This window comes from Choloepus didactylus, chromosome 6 (assembly GCF_015220235.1).
Source record: "Choloepus didactylus isolate mChoDid1 chromosome 6, mChoDid1.pri, whole genome shotgun sequence".
NCBI classification, from domain to species: domain Eukaryota; kingdom Metazoa; phylum Chordata; class Mammalia; order Pilosa; family Megalonychidae; genus Choloepus; species Choloepus didactylus.
Window position 1 is genome coordinate 45752755 of NC_051312.1, and position 18553 is coordinate 45771307.

Consider the following 18553-nt stretch of genomic DNA (forward strand, 5'->3'; position numbering starts at 1 on the left):
TGGTGTCAACATGCAGCCTCATGTCTAAGGTCCTGAGCAATTCAGCTCTGGCCCCAAACCTGCAGTTATCCACTTGGCCAAAAGCCCTGCAATCAAACAGTCCTGCCCCTCTTGGAGGGCAGTTTAATGATCATCTAGTGTTGCTGCTCAGGCTTGTCCCTTGGGGGGTATTATTCCTGAGAGCTGTTCTAGGAGAGAGAATTTTTCTAATCTCGTTACATTTCTGATGCTTTTTATTCCTCATCGACTGCTGACCCAGGTGGCTGATCAGGTGGCCCATCCGTTAATCTCTCCCTGCTGATGGGGGCGTACAAGGTGCCATGAGGACACCTCTGAGGGACCTCACCCAGATTCGGGGGTAAGGGAGCACTTCTTGGAGGACTGAAGGGTGTGTAGGAATTAGCTATGCAAATTCCCTTTCAGACAAAGGGAATGGCACGTGGAAAGGCCTGAGGTCAGCAAGAGTATGGTGCATTCAGGAAACTGAAAATTGTTTCATGTGGGGGGTGGGTGGGGAGAGAGGGTGAGGAAGACGCTGGAAAGGTACACAGGCTTCAGAGAGTGAAGGGCCTTGTGAGTTGAAATAAGGAGCTTGAACTTGATCCCAGAACAACAGAGAATCCCCAAAGGGTTTTAAGGAAGGGAGTGAAATGAACAGGTTGGCATTTTAGAAAAGCATCCTACCTAGGGAAAAGGGATTAGGAGGGATGAGTGTGTGTGCACGCTGCAGCATACATATGCTGGGGGTGGGGAGGGGTGAGGTGGCAGGTAGCCCTGGAAGCAGGGAAAACAGTTACGAGGGTGTTGGCAATAATCTAGGCAAGAGATGAGGGGACACTGAACTAAGGAAGCAACTGCATGTGACTGGAGAGAGTTGTGAACAAATTTGAGAATCACTAACAGTACTTGGTGACTGACTGGATTCTGGGGATAATTTTCTCCCATCTGGTTCTTGGTGCCAGTGTGTACAAGATATTAGGCTAGAACCAAAGTGGCAGAAATACTCCATATAGAACGTCTGACCCTCTTTTATTATGCTTTATCCAGGAATGCCCCAACTAGATCTCTTTCCTTCTTTTTAAAAATCTCTTCTTGTATGATAGGCAGTAAAGAGCATGGGTGTCAGAGTCAGGCTTTGGTTAATCACAAGCACTACCACTAATGAAGACACTTCATGAACTTCTTGGATCCTCACTTACTCAATTATAAATAGGGACAATACCTACCTCATAGGGCTGGGGTTATGGTTCAGTGCAAGTTTTCCCATTCTCCCTCTGGGGGAAGACAGTAAGTGGCACCCCTATACACATTTACTCAAGCCCCAAACCCATGATTCCCCCTTTCCTTAACCCTTACCCTGTGTGAACCGCTTTTGTCCTGTGGCCTCGATGGCTGCTCTAGCTTCTTAACTGATCATCCTGCTTCCGTTTTCATCTTTAGAGGACCCTTTCTCCATTTTCTTCATAAAGCAATCAGGGTGATCTTTACGTTGTTTGTTTTTTTTTTTTGACAACTTTATTGAGATACAATACACATACCATAAGATTCACCCTTTTAAAGTATACAATTCTGTGCTTTCTAGTATATTCACAGAGTTGTGCAACCATCACCACTAGCTAAATTTAGTACATTTTCATCAATCCATACCCGTTAGTAATTACGCCTCATCCCCTTCTCCCCTAGCCCTTGGCAACCACTAATTTATTTTCTGTCTCTGTAGATTTGCCTATTCTGGACATCTCACATAAATAGAATCATGCAGTAAGTGGCCTTTTGTGTCTTGCTTCTTTTACTTAGCATAATGTTTCAAGATTCATCTATGTTACAGCATGTATTAGTATTTCATTCCTTTTCATGGCCCAATAATACTCCCTGGTGTGGATATACCACATTTTGTTTATCCATTCATCAGCTGATGGATATGTGTGTTGTTTCCACTTGGCTATTATGAATAATGCTGTAATGAATATTCATGTACAAGTTTTTGTGTGGACATGTTTTCAATTCCCTTAGGTGTATATGCCTAGGAGTGAAATTGCTGGATCATAGGGTAACTCCGTGTTTAACATTTTGAGGGACAGCCAAATTGTTATCCAAAGGGGTTGTACCATTTTACAATCCCACCAGCAATATATGAGGGTTCTGATTTCTCTACATCCTTGCCAGCATTTGATGTTGTCTGTGTTTTTGATTATAGCCATCCTTGTGGGTGTGAACTGGTATCCCATGGTGGCTTTGATTTTCATTTCCCTAAGAACTGATGATGTTGAGCATCCTTTCATGTGTTTATTAGCCATTTATGTATCTTCTTTGGAGAAATGTCTATTCAAATTCTTCGCCCATTTTTAATTGGATTATTTGTGTTTTTATTATTGAGTTGTAAGAGTTCTTTATATATTCTGGACACAATCCCTTATCAAACATATGATTTTCAAATATTATCTCCCATTCTCTGGGTGTCTTTCCACTTTCTTGATGGTATCATTCAAAGCATAAAAGTTTTAAATTCTGATAAACTGCAAGTTTATCTTTTTTTTTCTTTCCTTCTGTCCTTTGTGCTTTGGTGTCATATCTAAAAAACTATTGCCTAATCCAAGGTCATGAAGATTTACTCCTATATTTTCTTCTAAGAGTTTTATAGGTTTAGCTCTTACGTTTAGGTCCATGATCCACTTTGAGTTAATTATTATATATGGTGTGACATTGTGCCTGGGTGATCTTTTAAAAACACAAGTCAGATCCTGCGACTCCCCTATTTAAAATTTCCACTGCTCTGAGAATAAAATTCAAGTTCTTTACCATGAGCTCTTAATTGTCATCTCATTTTCCTCCTTACTAGCTTGCTCCAGCCACGCCTGCCTTCATACAGTTTCTAATCATGCAAACTCCTTCCTCTCCCACGGTCTTTGCACTTGCTGTTCCCTATACCCCAAACACTGAATATCTGGCTACTCTCATTCTTTAGGTCTTGGTTAAACTGTGCTTTCTTCAGTGAGACCCTTGCTGACCACCCTATCTAAGTAGGTTCCCCCCACTGTCCCTTAATCCTTCTCACATCACTGGGCTTTGTTCATTTCCTTCACAGTAATTAACAAGGACCATCTTCACTAGGTTTATGTATTTGTTTAGTTGTTTATCCTCCTAGCCCCACGAGGGCTGAGACCGTGTCTGTCTGGTTCACCTTCATCCCCAGCATCTACCAGAGGATCTGGCACTAAATAGGTGCTCAGTAAATGTTTGCTGAAAGAGGGGGGTGGGGGGGAGGGAAGGAGGGAGGGGGAGGGAGAGAAAGAACAAGCAGGAAAAATATCATTTCTAGCATACTTTCCCAGTTTTCTAAAAAATTTTTTTGTGGTGATATATATGCAACTCAAAATTTCCCATTCTAACCACTTTCAAGTGTACAATTCAGTGGTACTAATTGCATTTACAATATTATGCTACTGTCACCACAATCCATTACCCAAACTCTTTCATCACCTCAAACAGAAATTCTGCACCCATTAAGCAATAACCCCCGATTCCCCTCACTCCCAGCCCCTGGTAACCTGTAATCTACCATCTGTCTCTCTGCTTTCCAAGTTTCTTTTCCCAGTTCTGCTATTTCCCATTTAACATCACACCTTTTCCCTGGATTAGCCTTCATTTCCTGTTTTTATGGAATATGAAACCATGAAGGGGAATATCCGTTTTGCTTTTTTGGGTTCTCGTATTTTTCTTTTCTCTTCTCACTGCTTGTAACATATAAGAATTGGTGTTGCTGATTCAGTTCTCTAGACCACAACAATTTTTTTTTTTCTTTTCTAAAACTTTCTTAATAGAAACTCGATATTGAGCTACCTTGGTCTTTTCTTATGTTTTGATATGCGTAACAGTTTTCTCTTCAGTGAAGATATCAGCTCTCCAAGAAAAGAATTTCTTTTCTAACTCAGCGAGTGCTTGGCTGGGTTCTGGGCAAGTATAGCTCAATAAATACTAGCGGGTTAACCAGCAGCAGTTTAACCCAGTAAGACTCAGGTACACGATAGCTAAAACATCACAAATTCCAAATCAGTGGATTCTGAAAAATTGTTGCAACCCTACAGCACCCAAAATGTAATTAATCAAGCACCCTTTGTGTGTAAATTCTATTAGAAGTAATCCCATAATAATATGTGTTCTCAAAAATCCTGTAGAATAATTTCTCACAAGCGACCCCCTATTTAAATGGAGAGACTGGGGCCTTTGTTTGGCCACATATCTCTGCACACATTTCTACTTCATAACAATTCAGCAGGATTATAACCATAAAAAAGGAACACACCTTCATCTCAATGTTAAGCCTGCACCCCATGCTGATAGAAATCCTTTTGATGAAACCAGGAGACAGAAACATGGTTAAAGACCATTTCACCTGAAAGCCTTATGTTCTGGATTTTTTTTTTTTTTTTTAGTTTGCTATCTTGCTTATCATTTGCAGATACCAAATGCCTACAAAGTAAGCCCAAAAGGTGATTGAAACTTTTGATCCAAGAAATAACTCACATTTGTTTTGCCTTACTCTAATCTTTACAGCTGTGTAGCATGCTGACAAGTCCTAGATTTTTATAAAAAACAGATTTCCCTTGGGGTTTCCGTGCCTACCCCCTTTTCATTGTGTGGTATTTTCTCCTATCTTCCATCTTCTAAAACAGTAGGTGTAACAGTCTAGTCTAATCAGGCTTTACCAACTTTTCTGCAAGAACATGGCAGAAAAAATGAAGATATAAATCAAGAATTGTTATTATTGTTTATGTAGTGGTGATATATGGTTCCACTGGGCTTTGCGTTTTACATGGCCACTTTGAAAACACAGACTGCTGTTCAGGCACAAGCGATTTGTTTCTGAGCCCTGTGCTTGGATATTCCTAATAAATATTATTCTGCCTCTGATTTTATGATAGCAACAAGATACCCATGCAATAAAATATTCTCAGATTCCTAGTATTAAGTCCACACTGTCAGACAGAGATAATGCCCCTGAACTTCCAAGAATGATAGGTAGACAAAACAGCAGGCATAGAATAACTAAATTTTTGTAAATTATAATAGTACCAATGATATTTTTATGCACAGGACAATGTCTGGAAGGATGTACAACAAAATATTAAACCATATTATTTCTGGATAGAGAAATCACATGGGGTAATTTTAATTTTCTTTTTGGGGGGCTTATCTATATTAATTTTTTCTACCTGTGAATATGTATTACTTTTGCAATTTAAAAAGAAATCTTTTTCAAAGTATAGTACATAGGAAGAGTTGGTAAAACTAAGTAAAAATAAAATGAGTAACATTCTTTTACGCAAAATAGGGAGGGTAGCTTCTGAGAAACTGAAGATCTAATTTATCTTCTATTAATTTCTGAGATCATATGTGCACATTTTCTATTAGCTTAATGAAAGCACTGGCTACTTGTTGTGCACCCACATTGCCGTGTCTTAACCAGACCAATATGCCCACATGCTGCACACCGGGAGAAGCAAGTAGCAGATCCTCCTATTTCCCAGTGGGAAAACAGGCTATTCATTTGATTCCCAATCAGCTCCAACTCTGATCCCATTTCCACCTGGGTCCTCATTCCTGGCTTTGTCTCCTGTCTGGAGTTTTCATCCTCTGAGCCTTGAAGAGTGATGACTTCTTTCAGCCCATAAACCCATGTAATTCCCTCCCTCCCCACCCTCACGACTTCCCTCCCCTCCCTTATCTCAAGAGAGTCAGGGAGGGCAAGCTCAAGAGATCCCTCTTTATTATAATAACCCACCATCTCACCTCTTAGTGCCTCATCATACAGTGTTATTTGGGAATAGAAGGGCTTATATGAAATGGCAGAGAAGGCTGGACCAAAAGACACCCTGCCAGAGTGTTTAGAGTAGTGGCCTCAGGTCAGACATCTTGGAGACATTCAGCTGTATGAACTAGAATGGCCAGATGCCTTGTGCATGGCTGGCATCTGTTTGACTGTTCAGTATCCATGTGTTATCAGTTGCTAAATATTTTGATACCTCCCACAGAGTCAAGTTACTATTGTAAGCTGATAGTATTTACAAGACCTGTACTTGAGTATGTGAATTAGGGCCAACCACTTACCTTCTCTAAGCTTTGGATTTTTCAGTGGGCAAATGGGGATATTGATACTGCCTTGTCCATCTCAAAGAGGGGCTGTCATGATGAAATTGTGGATGCAGAAGTTCTCTATAGATTATGAGAGTCCATGTACAGGCAAAGAAGAATGATAAAAATGATTGATGATGATGATAACAATGGTCATGATGAAGGTCAAAAGGATGGTGCTAATAAAGAATAAAAAGAAGACAAACATAGGAACACCAGTGAGGATCCTTTTCTACTTCAATATGCTACAGACACTGCTCTCTGGCTCATAATTCGCAGTAACAGTCGGACAGATGCACATAAACTGGCAACACCACCCCTCCCGGTTTATGCCATTGTAGCTCCTAGGTTATTTACTGGCCCAGTGCTGATAGGCACTTCTCTTTGTCCGTGGACATTCATTCCATGATTTATTTCATGTCCTGACTGGGAAATCTTTATATCTTGTAATTCCCAATACCAGCTCTTGATGTCCATTTAATGATCTGCTGGTTTCTGGAGCCAGCAAAATGGAAATGCGGAATTTTCCCACTGGGTTCCTGCTCCCCCCACACAGTATAATCCAAGCTGGATTTTCATGTGCGTCCTTCTGATACATGTCCCGTGATCCCTGAACCTACTCTGCAAGTGTCTTGGATGAGCTGTTGGTTGTGGCCAAGTGGAGTTAATAATTGACTTCCTTCCTTCCCTCCCTCCTTCCCTTTCTCCTCTTCCCTTCTTTCCTCCCTCCCTTCCTTCCTTCCTCCCTTTTCTTTCCTTCCCTTTCCCCTTCCATTTCCCCTCCCCTCCTCTTCCCTTCCTCCCCTTCCTTTCCCTTCCTTCCTTCTTTGTGCTTGTCCCTCCCATCCCCCACCCCACCCCCCTTTATGAGGACTCTGGGTCTGTGCTGAGTCATATAGGATGCTTCTGGCTGGCCTTGATAAGAGACCCCCAACTCTGACTTTGGGGAAACGTGCGGAAGTCACCACGGGATTATTCCAACAGAGGAAGCACATGCTCAAAGAATAATTGACTCCTATAATTCATTCAGAGCTATGGCTAGGTGACAGAGAGGTTTAAATTCTGAGACCTTGACAGAAAAGCATATCCTAGAAAGGTTTCCCTCCCACTTTGTTAACCATGAAATAAAAACACTCCTGCAGAGGGGCCCCCTTTCCTGAGGACTTTGCTGTCCTTTCTTGTATGATGAGTGGCCTCTGGGATACTCTCATTCCCCTTTCCCCATGCTTTGGGATCAGGTACTTAGAAGTTTTACAGGATGTAAGATAGTGGGGAAAGGGGTTGAAATGAGGATCCAAGCCTTAAATACTCCTAAAGCCTTTCTGATGCAAGGAGAGAGCAGGGCCCTAGGGTGGGGGTGCAGTGTGGGGGTCATTTGACAAGAGCCACACATTCATAAAACGCCTCGAATTCTACTTTATATATTATCTCTAAATGAGGTTTTGCATACAGTTGTAAAAATACCCTGGCAGAATTCAACCATTAAAACATCACACTTTCCATTTGACCCAGTTTTGCCGTTTCATAATATACTTGGAGTCTTTCTTGACCTGGTTCATACCATGAGGTAACCAAACTGATTGTCAGGAGCAGCTGGTTTGGACTCCATTTGGTGGGAATTAGTCAACTTGGTTGTTATATTTGACCATTTTGATGGTTATCAGTCCCACTTCACAGATGGGGAAATTAAGGTTTTGCTCAAGCTCATATAGCTAGGAAGGAGTGGAGTTGGGGAGCAAATCCAGGCTGGTCTGACCCCAAAGCCTCTTTCCAACTTTCCATTATTAATGACAACACAGTCTGTCATTTTATAGCTAACTCTGTGCATATTTATCAGGCCTTAGCTCCTGGGATCACATTCCGGGTAGCTCTACTCCCTTCCCGGCCCCCTACCAGGGACAGTGCTGCTGGAGCTGTCAGGTGCGGCTTAGGTTTATGTCTGGGTTAAAATCCTCTAAAATTCCCTTCTGAGAGACTCCAAGGCATCTGATGCCTTGATGTTATGTTTAATTTAGTCTGACCTCCCTGAGCTCATTTCTTTGTCCCGGTCAATTTTGCTCCCATCAAAAAATAACAGGTTGCTGATAAGCTGGCTTTCAGCTGTCCCACTCACGTGGTCAGACTCTGAATCTGCACTCAGAGCAGACCTCTCAAGTTTAAAAAAGCCCTTATGCTCTGTATTTTGACAGGTTGAGAAATCCAATCCATTTATTTTGAAACCCATTAAGCCCAGCCAATATGGGATATTTAGAAAGGCCAGAATTTTGCTTCCAGTCAGAAGGTCAGCGCTGTCATAAAGTAGCAGCTAAAGGAAGTGAAACAAAGCATCTTTTATTGTAGGGCTTTACTTCCCAAACATTCCTTAAAAATGTACTTTCAGTTGAAGTAACACAAAACAAAGAAACACAGCACATTGAATTGCTGGAAATTGCCACCACTATAAACTGTCTTTATTTAGAGTACTTATTCAATTTTGTATCCCCAATTCTCAGACCAGTGACAGGCATATAGTAAATGCTCAACAAATGTTTGATGAATGAGCCTCAGAATGGTTCTATGTTTATTTTGCGAGCATTTTTTGTAAGAAACAGCTTTTCTTGCTCCCAATGGCTGTTAAATCATTCTCCAGAAAAGAACATCTGATTTCAGTGCTCTGGGGTTTTAGGAAGTGAGTTTCAGAATAAGTAAATCTGATTCTTCTTGGCATCTTAAATTATGTTGTTGATGATACAGATAAAAAGGTCTTCCAGTCAGGTTCTCTAAAGATAACTCATTTGATCCTTTCAACCTTGTGAAAGAGGGATGGGAGATGTTTTTATTCTCATGTTACTCCTTGGAATGGTGCATAGGTACAGACCATTATCTGAAAGACATTAATCTTCTTATTAGGTGATCCCAACCATGCATGGTGTTTAGAAGATGGTGCAAAACATTCTTTTAATTTCCCATCAAGTCACCTTTCAATCCATATAACATCCTCCTCTGATGAGTGTCCAGGTGTTCCTCTTTTTGGGTTTCCCCTCCTTCTTTTCCTATTTCCCACAATCTCCTCGATCTTCTCTACCCCCATCCCTCCCAACTCCATCCTAGGGAATCACTAGAAGGTCTTCTAGGTTCTGAGCATGGCTCCTGCCTTTGGCCTGGTGGATGATGGCAGATCCTAATTGTGCATCCAAAAATTTGAGTTTTAGACAGAGGGAGCAAATTTATGACTGTGTTTTATTTCCTTGGCTGCTCAAGCAAATATCTTGCAATGGGTTGGCTTAAACGATGGGAATTTAATGGCTCATTGTTTTGAGGCTAGAAGTCCAAATCAAGGCATCATCAAGGCGATGTTTCTTTTTCCGAAGGCTGGCACTATGGGGCTGGCTGCCTGTGATCCTTGGTTCTTGGGTCCTTTGTCCTTGGCTTCTCCCTTCTCTTCTGGGTTCCATTGACCTTCAGCTTCTTGCTTCCCTTTCTCTCTGTCTGAATTTCATGACACTTATAAAGGATTCCAGTAATAGGATTAAGACCCATCTTGATTGAATTGGGTCACACCTTAACTGAAATAACTTATCAAAAGGTCTTACTTACAGTGGGTTCACACCACAGGAATGGATTAAGTTTAAGAACATGTTTTTCTGGGGTATGTAGCTCCAACATGGGACCAGAGATGCCCTACAATCTCAGGAGTCTTGAGGTAGACCCAGTAAATAGAATTCCTTTCCTCTGTCTGCATTGTGAACCAACTAAATAAAAAGGTCAAAAAGCAAGTTGATGGAGGTAACATATCACCTTTAATGATAAAGTGAATATTGGAGAATATGGTTGCATCTGCAGGCAAATAGAGTTCCTAATACAGAATCCTAGAATTTTGCATTCGTTCCCATGCTGGACTGGGGTAGACTACGTTTCATAGGGTCAAAGCCTGCCCCTGCAGGATCAAGGCAGAACTGCCCACTGTGGGCAGGTTGCTCCCAGGGGAAAGGAAAGAGGAAGGTGTTGGGTTATGGATGCCCAGTTTCTCCTTCCAGCAGGCTAAGTTCCTTTTCCCCACCAGGGAGGCCCGAGTGGAGAGTGCAAGGAGGCCAGAAGTATCACTCTAATAGATGTCACTTCCTATAGAAGAATCATCAGGAAGGGAAGTAAGTAGTTCCCCTTAACATGGCATGTCTTATTGACCCATGCTGTTTTCCAAAAACTTGGTTTAGTAGGTAGCATTTAAAAATAAGGAGGTTTTGCTAATGAATAGGTATCTCTGGCTTTTCTTGAAAAGTGGAATGATCCGTTAGCCCTGAGCCTGTGTTCCCACATGGTGACAACATCTTGGAGCTGAATTGTGCCTGCTCCTTTAGGCAGATCTTCATCTGTAGCTCCTCCAGGACCCCAGTCCCTTTTGTGTATATATTGCTCCCTCTGGTTCCATTCATTTATATTACTGCCTGGTCCTTCTAGGTGTTTTAGTTTGTTACATCTGCCTTACCTGTGTAAATCTTTGGATTAGAATGGAGTATCAACAGGATAAACATATTTGTCTTTTGCTAATATTGCCCACCTCTACTGATCATTGCCTCATGTTGATGTATTACTGCTTAATGAAGTCCCGATCTTTTTATTCTGTCTTTCCTCTATGCCAGAAGTCCTCCTCTATGTCAGAGGTGTTGGAGAAGATAAAGGAGGTAGGGAAACAGAAAATCCCGTCCTACTACGCATATTAAACGGAGGAGGAAGTTGAGGCTCTGGAGGTTAAGGGTCTCCTCAGGGGGCGTTGTAGAAGGAAGACGCCCATGCGGTCCTTTGCCATCCTTTCTGCTGCACTGCAGCTGTGGTTATTTCTGCTTTACTGGACACCACTGATCCAGTGAGTAATCCAGATTGCACACCTAAGTGTGAGTTTCTGAAATATACTTTGCCTGCTTAGGTGGATCAGTAAGGCAGAAGCTCCACTTGACTGCTTTGGACTCACAGCCACTTTTTCAAGGCTAGCAGTGGGCAAAGAGGAGCAGTGGTGAGGACAGGAGGTGGTCCAGAGAATGTTTTTATAGCCTGCCTACCACCACTCTTCCATTTCTTGCAGAGGAGCAAAAAGTAACATCCTTCTGGGAACCAGACCTCATTCATACATTCCTCTCCTTACCCCGCCCACCAGTTTTTATGGTATACCTATACTTTCCTCAGAGATTTGGCAAGAACCAGAGGGAAAGATGGTTGTTATGATAGACGGATGAATGGATAGATGGATGGATAGGTGGATAGATGAATAGACACATGGATGGATGGATGGATGGATGGAAGGATGGATGGATGGATAGATGGATGGATAGATAGGTGGACCAATGGCTTGATGATTCATCTCAGGGATTTTTGCAAGGTTCTTCCATGTGTTTCCATCGAATATTTGAATTTTTTTTTAGATTCCTGCTTTTAATACCTAAGATTCAAACATCAAGGCTGAAAAAGCAGAGACACTCAATAGCCAATGAGAAGGAAGAACAACAGAGATTAAAAGCATGGGCTTTGGAGTCAAATCAAATCAACTTATATTGAGTCCCAGTTTTGTCATTTGCTCCTCATCAACCTCTCTGATCTTCAATTTCCTCATGTGTAAAATGGGGATAATAGTAACTTTCTCAAAGATGGTTGTTACTAGAGTTAGATGAAATAATTTTTGGAAAATACCAATAACTCAGCACCTAGCAGATAGTAAGCACTCAGGAAATGACAACCCTTATTCAAGGGAGAGAATTCTATTTTTTACTGAACAACTTATTACATGCTAAGCACTCTTGGGGGATTTAGGTGTGCAAGTTTGTGGTAGTAACACAATTTTGGTGGCATGGCATCTGCAGGGTATGATTATGAGGTTAAGTACAAGGACATATTTATGGAAACTGTAACTGAGCTCATCATATACAATCTGGTGGGTGACTGGGTGGGGAGAGTGCTACTCTGGCTGAAGCTTTTGAGAAAGGGATTGAATAAATGAAAGGAAGTGGGCTTTAGAGGAGTATTTCAGGTAAGGGAAGCCACACCGCTAAGGGAACAAAGCAGGCATGACTGCTGTTGGCTGGCTACAGTAAGGAGATGGATGGAATTGTAGCTGCTTGTTGATTCCTTCCCTTTTTTTTTTTTTTTTAATTATTGTTGTAACATATATAACATAAAATTTGCCATTTCAGCCATTCTTAGATGTACAATTCAGTGGCATTAATTACATTTCCAGTGTTGTGCTACCATCACCACCATCTATTACCAAAACTTTCCTATCACCTCAAATAGATATGCTATACCCATTAAACAAAAACATCCTATTCCCCCCTCCCTCCCTACCCCACCCCGGTAACCTATAATCTACTTTATGTATCTATGAGTTTGCTTATTCTGGATATTTCATATAAGTGGATCATGCAATATTTATCCTTTTATGCCCTGTCCACACCCTTTTAACCTTCATCCAGGGAACTCCTCTGACGAGGCAGACTCTGGCCTAAGTCCTTTCAACTGAGTCCTGCTGCTTGCTGTTGATTTTACCTAGACTTAGTCACTTAACCCTCTCTGAACCTCAAATTTTCGTCTATGAAATAGGAACACTTCTATTCCTCTTATAGGGCATTACAATGTTAATGAGATTGCAAATGTGAAAGGCATTCCTAAATGGCAAAGCACTGTACAAATGTAAGCTCTGATTGTTGAATGCTTTCTCACCTGGCAGCCACAGTGAACTGTTTAAAACACCAAGCACATCATTCCCAGGCTAAAAATCTCACCAATGGCTCCCTATTGCACTTAAAATCCAAACCACTAGATCTTGTACAACCTGGCGAGGACCTCATCTTGTACCCTTCTCCCCACTGTTCACTGTCTTCCAGCCACGTGCCCTTTCTGCTCCACCAGAGGCTAAGTCATTCCTACTACAGCACCTTTGGACTTTCTGTTGCCTCAGCCAGAAACTTCTGGCTGGCTCCCTATTGTCCTTCAGGTCTTCTCTCAAAGCCCATCTTCTCACAGAGGCAGTCTCGGGCTACCAGATTGAAGTCATTGTCGATCCCTTCCCACCCACCCTCTCCATCATCTTGGGTGATTCTCTCGGCATTTAGGACGATCTGAAAGTATCTTTGTCATTCGTTTACTCATTGTTCAGCTTTTCCCCTCGCCTCCTCCTTCCCCCAATGGAAGTTCCTTCCAAAAGGACCTGGTGTGTCATGTTCACTGCTCCACTTTAGTGCCTGAAGCGGAGAGGTGTTCAGTAAATATTTACTGGCCAAATTTAACTATTTAACACTGACACCTTTCAACAAAAACCAAACAAGTTCCATTCATGGGGAAAATATTTACAATTCCCCCCAGACTTCTAAACTAGGAGAGTTCTGAATTATATTGCACTCACTTAACTCCCACATCATTTAAGAATCATGAATACAGAGTCGAATGTAACCAAGAAGGAGGCAAAATTAGCAAGCTTGGCCTGTTCACTACAACACCAGTTGAGGTAAAATACATCAAGCTCACATTTGCCTGGGATGTGTTGGGGACAGACAAGGACAGGGGCAATTGGCATTTAAGAGGAGACTAATGGGCTGCAAGTAGGACTTTTAGGGCAGCAAAATCAAGGACGAGGGGTGGAGCCTTTGTTAGAATTGGCAGCTGGTGGCCTTTTAGTGAGGTAATTTTTGCCTGGTTGGCCCCGTCCATGATGTTGGAGGGAGGTGTTGACAGATCTGTGTTGCCCTGTGGTGCTCGGTAAATTGCTACTGCTGCTTAATGAGCCCGTCAGCCCAGCGGTTACAGCGCCTCCCACAGAAGGGCAGCATTTGCAAATTGAGCTAATGACAGAATGTACTGAAGAAAGGAGGAGTTGAGTCTTGGTCAAAGTTCTTTATGTTCTGCCCCACCCCACCCTTTACCTCTTTCACTTTAACATTCTCTTGTTCATTCTGTTGCAGCCACACTGGTTTCCCTGCTTTTGTTCTAGCCCACCCCGGGGCCTTTGCACAGGCTGTTCCCCTGCCTGGAACTGTCTTCCCTCAGACCTCTGCACAGCTGCCTCCCTGACTCAATTCATAGCTTCCATGTGGCCACATCAGAGAGGCCGCCTCTAGCCATCCTATCAAAAAAGAGAACCTGCCCTCAGCCACCCTCAAGTCCCTTACCATCACTTATTTTTCTTGAAGTAAACCTGACAGTTTATTATTATCTATTTGTTTATTCACTCCTTACCCCTGTCCCCCATCAATTTAATGTAAGTTAAGTTCCTGGAGGATGGAGATCATGTCTGTTTTGCTCATTGTTAGCTCAGAATATCAGTAACAGCAAGTATCAGGTGAATTTGTTGAATGAATGAATGAGTAATGAATGAGATAAGGTTTAGGTTCAGGTTGGGCTGGGTTATGGAGGGTACCAAGTACCAGAGGTGGGTGCCAATAGGCAGGGGTCCAGGTTGGAGAGCGTATTGACTATTGGTATTGAAACAGGAAAGTCTCCAGGAAAACAGGTGTATTTAAAGTGCTTTATTGGTCTCACGCACAGCCACATCCCACACTAATATATATATATATATGTGTGTGTGTGTGTGTGTACATATATATTTTTTCCTCTGTAGATAAAACAGAAAAGATTTGGATAATTTTCACTTTTGAAATTATTTGGTTTCAAATACATTTATTTTAAATTGGCTATTATGACTCGACAATCACCATCCACATTCAGAAATTCCTGTGAAGTGATCAAAAAGTAATCCCCAAATTATTTTCAGTTGAGATGAAATTTCATAGATACAAAGTCCAACAAATTAATTTTAATTAGGTACTTTACTAAAAATTTCTTAATTTCAGTTCTTCTTTTCTTATTTTGATTATCAATTAAAACATATATATTTTTAGGCCTCAAACATTACCTTGGGACCCCGCAAAAGTTTTTAGGGCCTGGACCTTGTCTCTAAAGACTCTAATGACTAAAAGGGTTCTGGGGAGGGAGGAGGGCTGAGTTTTAGGGGAGATCTTGCCTGTATGTGGTCAAAAGGGTCTGGAGTGGTGGAAATCTCTCAAGCAATATCACCTGCACCCATATGGTGAGAGCTGAGGATCTGACAGTGGGTAGCAGCAGCAGGAATGAAAAGAGGGAGGTCAATCTGGAAAAGAGTTCAAAGGCAGGGACTCTCCAGACCCGGGAGATAAAGGAGATCCAGGGAGGACAAGAGGATGCTTAGTTTCAGATCCCAGGGTGTGGCAAAGTTGGAGATGATGGTGACTGAAATGGAGAAACTGAACAGGGATGTTGTGAGGTTAGGAGGAAGACGATGGCTTGAGTTTGGACATATTAATAAGGGCTGGGGTGTCAGTTTCCTTGTCTGCAAAGAGAGGACTAGTAATGTTCTCTATTACAAAGGGTTATGAGAACTAGATACACATAAAGCACTTAGCATCTGGCACATAATGAGGGCTCACTAATTGGTAGCTGTGGTTATTAATTTTATCAAAACGAATGTCTGGAAGATGATTTCTCATACCAAGATATAAAAGTGTATTCACACCAGTGTGGTGCCTTTATATGGTAAACACAAAGTAAATATTTGTTGGATTGTTGAGTTGAGAGATATTTTTGCTAAGAGTTGAATATTATATATTTCTCTTCCTGGAATGCTGACATTGTCCAAGAAGTTATTCATGTGGGCCATAAGCAAGCCCCAAGAGATCCCAAAGTAGCCATCACTTTGGGGTCCACTAATGTGAACCTTTAATTCAGGAGAGCACAAAGCCTAGGGAAAAATATGGCAAAGACGTTACACCCTACATTGCTGATAAGAGGCAGAACTTACTCCATGTCTGTAGGACCCAAAACCCCTGCTTTTACCCACCATGTTTCCTCCCTGTGACATAAACTTAGTTTTGTCAGTTCTCTCACCCATCATATGGGGAGAATAATGCTAATGCTTTCCACAAGGGTATTCTGAGGATCAAAAATTATGCAGGTGAAAGCATTACATTAACTCTAGAGAACCACACAAATATGAGTCCGTTAAGTCTATTACTTTTATCAAGGGCAACATGGTCAACACACGCACACACACACAAACACACACACATATATATATGTTCCTGTGTCCACAAATATTTTTTAAGCACCTATTATATGCTGAGGACTGAGCTAAGGCCCTGGAAATCATGGCGGAGGAGTGGGGAGGCCTTGGGGCTTTCTCAGCGAGGCCTCTCCTGGCTCACACTGTCCTAGATGGGATCCTTCATGATTAGCAACCTCAGAACTCTGCTTCTTTTCTTTATGACACTTGATTTGGTTTGTTTTGTGTGCATTCTTATAATTCTTTTATTAATACGTATCTGTCTCTGCCACTGAGATTTTAAGCTTTATCAGGGCAGGATTTTCCTACCTTATATCCCCATGCTTACCTCAGTCCTGGCACAAAATAGGAACTCAGAAACAAGCTGTCAAATGACTTGAATGAACGGATGGATGGATGCGTGGATGACCGAATGCTTTCTAAGTGCCCAGGATGCAAAACACAGGACAGAGTAAAGGCTCAAATGTGCACAATAGTAATGATTGTTCAATACAACAGTGGACCCAGGGATTTGGAATGAAGTTCTCATTAGGTGGCAACTGAAAGTCAAATTCAGTCATCTGCTTTAAACTGTCATGGCGTTGGAACTGAATATTATCTTCTGAAGCAGCTGACTGCTGCATGCAGAGGAGGAGATGGGAGGACTTTGATGCATCAAGTGCATCAAAGATGTGGTGTTCCTTCCCCAGATCCCAGAATCTTCCCCATCATGGCCCGAGAGATCAGTGCTGACCTTCCTGTGGCTCCAGATGCAGTATGGAGTTATTATCTGGCCCGACCTGCTGCTGGCCTTGGGGAGGTGGAGCCACAGTCCCTACCTCAGAGGGACCCCATCACCTTTCCACGGAAGCTACCTCCAGTACTTCTGGAGAAGGAAAAGCTCTACCAGGCACAGGACATCGGAGTGTACTGGGTATCCAGAGCCACCTCCCATCACCCAGCCACCTCCAACTGTTTGGGTGCCATAGGAGTAAGATTCACCTCCATGATAAAAGATGTGAAACTTGCAATGTGTGTCCTGCTAACTGGATGAGTCTACTGGTTTCTTCCATCTCTCCCTCCTGCTAGAGAGAAAGTGATGGATGGGGTAGGTTCCAATAAGAGTGGCAGCCTCATGAAAGATCTCACAAGCATTCTGAGTGGAGATATCTCTGAAGGGTTTGGCCAACTCTCTTCAAATATTTGAAGTCTCTCTGCCTAGAACAAAGATCAGACTTAAATTCCTTTGACTCTGGAGGGCCACAGCAAGAACAACTTTTGGCACAATGAAAAGAAGAAGTTTTCCTCAACTTTCACTACCTGAAAATGAAATGGGCTGCCTAGTAGAGTAGTGAGTTCCCTGTCCCTGGAGGTGTTCAAGCCTAGCCTGGAAATGAGCCATATATTCCATACGTGTAATGAGGGACGTTTCATAGCCCTGCTGTTCTTCAGGAAGGGTGGATGCTAGTGGGATGGGAGGCGGGATAATCTACTATGACAAGAAGAAAACTGAAAGGCATAAGTAGCTCAGTATGTGGGTATTGAGCACTAACAGGCACCAAGCCCTGTGCTAACTATGTTGTGTGAATAATGTCATTTAATCCTCACGGAAAGTCCTGTGAGGTCAATACTCTAATTATCACCACATTATAAATAAGGATACTAAGACTCAGAGAGGTTAAGTAACTTACCCAAGGTTGCACAACTAGGAAGTGCAGAGCTGGGGCTTGAATCCTAACAGTCAAACTATTAACTGTTATGCTGTTGTAACCTCCTCACTTCAGTCTCCTCTCCACCTCCCCGCCCTTTTCTATTAGAGCATAAAAACTATTACAGCATTAAAAATAGATTCTCCCAGGAAAGTTCATCGGAATGGGCCCCATGCAAAGCAGCAACTCTAACAACAATATAAAAAGCCCAAAATGGGGGGAAATTACAGCATTTGAGTCCAATTTGCAAATCACCTAGAGAGAGAGTCTTCTAAAAGCAAAATGAGAGCCAATTTTAGTACACCCACATCCTCCTGGGCTGGCTCCTTCCTCCTCAAAGTTTCTCTGACCTTGCTCAGGCAAAAATCCCTGTGCCTTTATTTGCATTGTTCTCGGGAGGGGGAAAGAGAGCCAGCTCTGAAGTCCCTCCCCTGAGGAGAGAGTCAGAGTCAAACCTCATTCAGCTTGACCAGCAGTGACTTCCTGGGAATTTGGCTTAGGAGTCCCAAATGAGTCAAACCTAATTAGTCAGCGTTTCCCTTAGAGACACTTGACCCTTCACAAGAGAAAGTGCGCCCCACCCAGTGACAAGAAATGAGGGCGCTGGTTACCAAAAAGAAAAATAGAAAAATGGGAAGAGGGGTGTTTTTTAATGTGCTTCCACCCTGTCGGACCT

The 18553-nt window shown here is 42.3% G+C and overlaps 1 long non-coding RNA gene across 2 annotated transcripts in view; it reads left to right on the forward strand.

Annotated features, from left to right (window-relative positions):
- The window catches only part of LOC119536345, a 93077-nt gene that overhangs the window by 9738 nt on the left and 64786 nt on the right, over positions 1 to 18553 (forward strand). The gene's annotated exons all lie outside the window — the stretch shown is intronic.